Source organism: Porites lutea, chromosome 14 (assembly GCF_958299795.1).
Source record: "Porites lutea chromosome 14, jaPorLute2.1, whole genome shotgun sequence".
NCBI lineage: Eukaryota > Metazoa > Cnidaria > Anthozoa > Scleractinia > Poritidae > Porites > Porites lutea.
Genome location: NC_133214.1, coordinates 1,112,915 through 1,120,138, shown reverse-complemented (window position 1 = coordinate 1,120,138; position 7,224 = coordinate 1,112,915).

Below are 7,224 nucleotides of genomic sequence, written 5' to 3'. Positions count from 1 at the left end.
ATTTTTGTTGTTGTTTTGTTGTTACTATGTATGTTGCAGTATTACAATTTTCTTTGGAGGGGATGGGGGTACAGGAGAAAGCACTGGTTATCATTGTTATGTGATGTCAAGAGAACATAAAAGCCTCTACCATGACAGAGGTTTGTATGTTTTCTTGGTGATGTACAAAACAAAGAGGCCAGGGAGGGAGACATATACCCCCCCCCCCCCGCTTCATAAAGCAAGATGGCAGCTACACAAAATGTGTGCATGCTGATAACTTGCTTTGATGCACGGCTGCACCCAGTACAGCTGGTGGCTATCTTAGGCTAGTAAAACATTGTACTGTTAGAAGTTAAATCTGCAAAATAGTACTGATAGGAGTAAACAAGTCTGTTACTTGAGAACAACTTAAATTGATGGCTTTGGATAACTAGAATATTTCATTATTTATTTCAGTCTGATCCTTTTTGTCATCCTCATGAGTGCAAAGTCATGAAGTGAGAGGTCCCTTAAGGCAATCAGATCTTGGAAGAAAGCTCAGGATGTCTTAATGTAAGAATACCTTTGAATTTGCTCCTTTTTTGTCACTTTATCAAATTTAGTGAGATGTGCTCGTCATTAATTTTTTATTTTCCATTTGCCTTTTTTGGAGGTAACAACCAATAACATGTTTCACATCAACTATTGATAACGGATAGTCAATAACGTGACGCCACAGCGAGTTAGGCTTTCAGACCATTTCTGACAAAATTTTTTTAAAAAAGACATGGGGTACAACCAGGGCTGACACTAAGATTTCAAGTGGCTGGGTATGTGCAGTTAGAAGGTGAGGAATTAAACAGATGGGAAGTTGCTTATAAAAGCCAGGGGAAAGACATTGCCCTCGGCCCAGACTCCACTCTGGCCCAGACCCAGGCCCTAACATCCAACTGTCATATATATCATGGTGATTTCTTGCTGCGTTTATCTATTTAGTTCAGGGATGAAGGAACTTAATTTTCAGATTCCGAATTAGCTTTTTTAGGAGCAAAAATACCTCGCACAATGCGTTGTCTTTAAAATATATCCTGGAAAAAAAGAAAACAAGAAAAGATTTTTTTGTAAAAAAAAATTGCTCTAAAAAGTATTTCAGTTACTTACCCAGCACTTCCTTAAATAAATACGGTTTGTTTAATTTAAATTTAAGAGAAGCGTTTAGGAATCAGAGATGTTTTACCAAGGTCGGTTGTTTATAGAAAGAAAAGTTAAAAAATTTCGATCTTACAAAACAAAACAAACGCAAACAAATAATATTTGTTTGCTTTTGTTTTGTAAAAAAACGAAAACACAACAAGCAGCTCAGTAAGGAAAGGGAAATGATCTCGCATTTTTCGTTTTGTTTATTTTTTTAATTAAGAAAAAGACGCACTGCATATGAGAAAAATATTTTCAGGTGCGAAAGCACGAAAGTTCTTGTATTCCAGCCGCGTCCGGAGTTTGTTTTAATTTTTTTCGTGAACAAAACCACGAAGCCAGCAAAATGTAAATTATGTTTTGCACTTAAAAGATGTAATAACGAGACTCACTTAGCGACATAAGATAATTGTCATAATAAAGACGAAAAAACAAAGGAAAGTAACAGCTGTTTTTGCCAGCGAAAACAATATTGACATCAATAAATTTGTGCCTTTGAGCGTGGTATGGTGTGTTTGTGCATGGATTAGCTGTGTGGACAAACAAATAATTTCTCGATAACTAAAGGAGTTATAAAGATAACATATACTGTTTGTGAATTAACGCCTAAACGCTGTCAAGCAAGATTTAATAACTACTTTTGCTAAGTAGCCCTGTGGCCTTTCGCGCCAGGGCACGTAGAAATTCTTCTATTAACATGCAAAATATACGGGAGAGTTCAGTTAAATATACACACCGAGGTTATTTATCTTTAACAGAGTTCTGAAGACAACGCTTGTAAATATGAAGCGATAAACATTAACAGAAGATTGAATTTGTGTACATTGTCCGTCTGCGATGGAATATCTTCGTTCTCGTTAGTTCTCAAGATAAACTAATTTGCTGTTTTAAAATTCTGCTGTCGTTCGTCGGTGTTAAAAGACCTCATTGGAAGAAATGGATGGTCGATATTTTCAAGGCGAAGAAATGAATTTGTCCAGAGCGGATATCGACGTTATGTTGCCCGCTCTCGAGAACTCAACGAAGAAAAAATTCAACAATTCTTTTTCCGCGGAACAGAGAAAGTATGAGAATTTGGAAAGGCAAATTCAACGCGAACGTAAGGATGTAAGCCAACGACTAATGTTGGAGAGAAAGGATTTCATGCGTAGTAATCTAATTTTAAAGGAACGAATGAAACTCTCTTCGAGAAGAACTTCTACAAAAACAGAAACACACGTTGAAAAACCTGTCGTGGAAGAGAAGGGGCACCCTGCTGAAAAGCGGCAAAAACAGTCGACCGTTTATGCGGAGGAGAAAACACAATTACCTCGTTCGCCATATTATTTTCCACCTCTATACAAAAACGTCGAGAAGGGCTTGAGAGAAATACACACAAGTCAAGCACAGATGGACTTAGCAAAAAAAGAACCTGTAAACACTGAGACTATTAAAAATTGCAGATATTTGAGGTTAAGCTCGGCGCAGCAGCGGCAATTACAAAACAACAATTCTGCCCTCGAATCTGATGCTGAGGAGAGTTTACCGGCTGTTGACGGCTTCTTTAATGACAATCGTCCTTGTTGAAATACAAACATCTCTATTCACGATTAATTACATAAGCTCTGAACCTCTCTGTTGGTTTGATAAGATAAACGTTCCAGTCCTGTCTTGGGAAATATTTTTAATTAATAGACTGAGGTCGCCAATATTCACTGATATACAAAAAGAAAATGGAGCATCAGCTGGTTGCATTGGTTGACATGTATCAGTTAATTTTCAACATTAAACGTTCCTATTAACCTAAGCTGGGGTATTTTTTAAATTCTTTACGTAATATTCTAAAAAAAGCAACTAGTACCATTCAAAAGTGCTGCTGTTGTTGGATTGTTGGATTTTACTAAACATACATATATATATTTTGTAAAATCCAACTAGTGGTCTATTACCAATGCTGCGTTCTGATGGGTTGAGCTGCTACTAGGCTATATGTTATAGCCCACCGGAAGCGAAAAGTGCCGGCTTCGAAAACCAAAACAATGGCGGCTGAATCGCGCTTTGCTAGCTACAGTTGTTTTGCCTCGATATTTTTTACCAAATAGTTGGATTTTACTAAAACAATCATTCCTCTCGCCCTCATGGCCTCTTGAGTCAATAGTCCATTTTGCCTTCGGCCTCATGGGCTATTGACTCATAGCCCATTCGGGCTCTAGGGATAATTGTTAAATATGTATTGTCACGTAGACATTGCAGGGTGCAAAGACAGTCACTTTTACCGCCTGCCATTCGGGCAAGCTGAAGCTAACATTTACTGGCCCAAACATCATTTCAACTAGCCCCAAAAACGTTTTGATGAGCAGATTGATTTCATAATTCTTCGGTAATTTGGCCGGGTCAAAAAACTTCACTTGCCCGTTGGGCAAGTTAATGACAGAATTCACTAGCCCGATAGCAAAATCCACCAGCCCCGGGCTATCAGACACTACCTTCTTTGCACTCTACATTGACGCGTGCTGCTTTGAGCGCGCGCTACAATAATAAAATTTTAATGAGTTAACTGCTACACTGATCGCTTTGATAATGTCATAAAACAATTAGTTCATACTTCAACTGGGCGTATGTCGAGATATTGAGCACTTGGGACGTTTGGAGAGCACTCAAGAAGCTAGAGTTGCTCTGTGCTGCGCCTCGAGCAACTCTTAAGGTGGCTCGACTGGATTTTTTGGGGTTGATACCTCCCAAGTTTGAGCATTAACTACGTCGGCATGAGTAAAGATATGGAAAAAAGGTTACCACAACTGTATTATATGAAGATGAAAATTTCTTATGATCTGGGTTTTATTGCAATCGGAGTCGCCATGGCAACGTTATGACGCCATTACGTTTTTCATTTATCTTTGTGTTTCTCTGTACCAGGAGTTTTTTGGAGAAATCGCTTAAGGGAGTATGTACCTGCCATAATCGCCTCCATTATGGCAAAGTTTGAAGAAATTCTATGAGAGCGTTTTCGAGATATTTTGAAATGCAGTTTTAAGAATCATCAACGCAGTGAAATAGCATGCTAGCCGCACAATTCGCTAATATTTTAAGAAAATGATAAGCTTTGGGAACGCAGCTTCATCTCATAGTGGATTGATTCCATTGAAAACTGCATGCAAAAAAAGAGGGGAATTGCTCTGGGCGATCGCGAGTAAGAAGAATTTTATTAACTTGCATTCAGCTGTTTTTGATACAGTTTTTGGAGGTAATTTGGTCCATGCCTACAAATTTCGCATTTTTCCAAAAACCGCTCGATAAATTTTTTTATAAATTCGACAATCCCGAGATCAATCGTCAAGAAATATTCCCTGCAAGTTTCAAGAACATTGAAAACAGGGAAGGCTTTTAAATAGGGACTCAAACATAACCAATTTTCTCCCCAGATTTTGTGTTTACAAGTGAGCGTCCTCATTATTCACTGGCATTGTTTTCAAGTTTCATATGCACGTGCACAACTAGCAAAAGATATAAATTTGCGTACAAAAGAACTCTCGATTACTTTCCGAAGAAATATCCGGTACATGCTAATAATTGGCTTGTCGTCACAGATAGCAGTGAGAGCCGAAACGGTGAACGTCACGGCTCATCGTGTAGGATGCAATACTTAATTATCTTACTCGGGTTATAAAATCACAGAAACTATCACAAAGAGTTGCTCTGATGTTATAATGTATCACTAACCTCTTTACCCGGTAATTAGCATATCCCGGAGATTTAACCGAGGGTCCTTTTTGATGCAAATTCTATCTTTTTGCTAAATGTGCACGTGTATATGAAACTTGAAAACAATGCCAGTGAATAATGAGGACGCTCGATTGTAAACACAAAATCTGTGGGGAAAATTGGCTATATTTGAGGCCCTATTTTAAAGCCTTCCCTGTTTTCAATGTTCTTAAAATCTGCAGGGAATATATCTTGACGATTGATCTCGGGATTGTCGAATTTATAAAAAAATCTATCGAGCGGTTTTTGGAAAAATGCGAAATTTGTAGGCATGGACCAAATTACCTCCAAAAACTGTATCAAAAGCGTCTGAATGCAAGTTAATAAAACCCTTCTTACTCGCGATCGCCCAAAGCAATTCCCTTCTTTTTTTGTATGCAGTTTTCAATGGAATCAATCCACTATGAGATGAAGCCGCGTTCCCAAAACTTATCATTTTTTTAAAATATTAGCGAATTGTGCGGCTAGCATGCTATTTCAATGTTTTTATGATTCTTAAAACTGCATTTCAAAATATTTCGAAAACGCTCTCATAGAATTTCTTCAAACTTTGCCATAATGGGGGCAATTATGGCAGGTACATACTCCCTTAAGCGATTTCTTCAAAAAACTCCTGGTACAGAGAAACACAAAGATAAATGAAAAACGTAATGGCGTCATAACGTTGCCATGGCGACTCCGATTGCAATAAAACCCAGATCATAAGAAATTTTCATCTTTATGTAATACAGTTGTGGTAACCTTTTTTCCATATCTTTACTCATGCCGACGTAGTTAAGTCTCAAAGTTGGGAGGTATCCCCCTAAAAAAATCCAGTCGAGCCACCTTAAGGTGGTTTTCCATTGTCGCGTACTTTTTCCCTACCTACACACGTAAATTTTACGCGCGTAAATGAAATGTATGGAAGGTCACGCGTACACGTTAAAGTTGAACGTCGCTAAATTTTACGCGCGTAAATATAATGTATGGAAGGTCACGCCTACACGTTAAAGTTGAACGTCGCGTAACTTTTAAGTTTACGCGTGCCCTTCCATACATTGCGTCTATTATATTTACGTGTGTACGCACGGAAAAATACGCGACAGCTGAAATCCACTCTAACGCCTCTTTCGTACTCTCCAAACTTCCCGCGTGCTCAATATCTCAACATACGCACGCTGAAGTATGAAATTTTTGTACTTTTGTTTTTCACTTCGTATTTGTCGTTTTTGCATTTTCAAGTTATTTTAAATTTCTCTTCAAGTTCATCTATAAAATTGCTGTGAGTCTGCAAAGTGTTAGTGATTAAGCATATTTTTTTCGTCCAAAAATATATTACTGGCCCACTTGCTTTTAACCATAGGAAAGAACTCAGATGTCTATAAATGAACCTAAACAACAACTGGCTTGTTTAAAATGAGAATCTAATGAGCAGTCTATTTCTGATCTGAATTTCTGATCCGCTAAAATAATTAGGATTTGCTATTGTTTTTAACATGCCGTGGCATGGTTGATTGCGAAATTATTTTGCTATACACTGGTCATTGTTGATAAAATTTAAACAGGAACTGAAGTATAAGCTGTTGTAATGCAGCCAATAATTACTATTTACTTGTACGACGTTGTCAATCTGGTTGTATTTTACTTTAGAGGAACTAAGTACACTTTTCATATAATTCAATATAAATGTTGTGCCGTTTTTTGCATCATTTTAGTTCGAGTTCTTTTCTTAATTTGTCCGAGGGGTGTGAAGTTGTTGAGTTGCTCTTGCGCAGTTTGTATTTAAACTGGCATTTTAAAAAACGATATGGAAAATGAATATAGGCTCTCACAGAGCAGCTGTTGGTAATCGAGCCTAGAATGAATATTGTAATTCGTAAACATTTTCATTAACAAATTTGTCTCAGAGAAACATTAATAAGAAATATTAACAGGATTTTCAAAGCCGGACTTTCTCGGTTAGTGTTTATGGGTTATTTGTTCTTAGTGACTTCCATTCTTTAATTCTAATCATTTTTAATTTCCTTCCTTTAGCATAAACAAATTACCTCAGCATTCAGATTACGGAAATATGTTTAAGTCGCTTACAGGGTTTTTTGCTATCTGGTTTACTAAATTGACTTAGCTCTACATGAAATAGTTTTTATTTATCAAATCATATCGACAAAACGGACGGGCGGAAGAGCGAACTAAACAGAGAAGCAAACAAAACAGTTCCTATTGCGAATTTCGAATCAGATTTAATTTAACGATAAATGTTTTTTAACAGAGTATTTTCGTTTACAATATTTCATTATTAATGAAGTCTATTTACAGGATAAACCTTAAACATCTTTCTGTACAAAACAG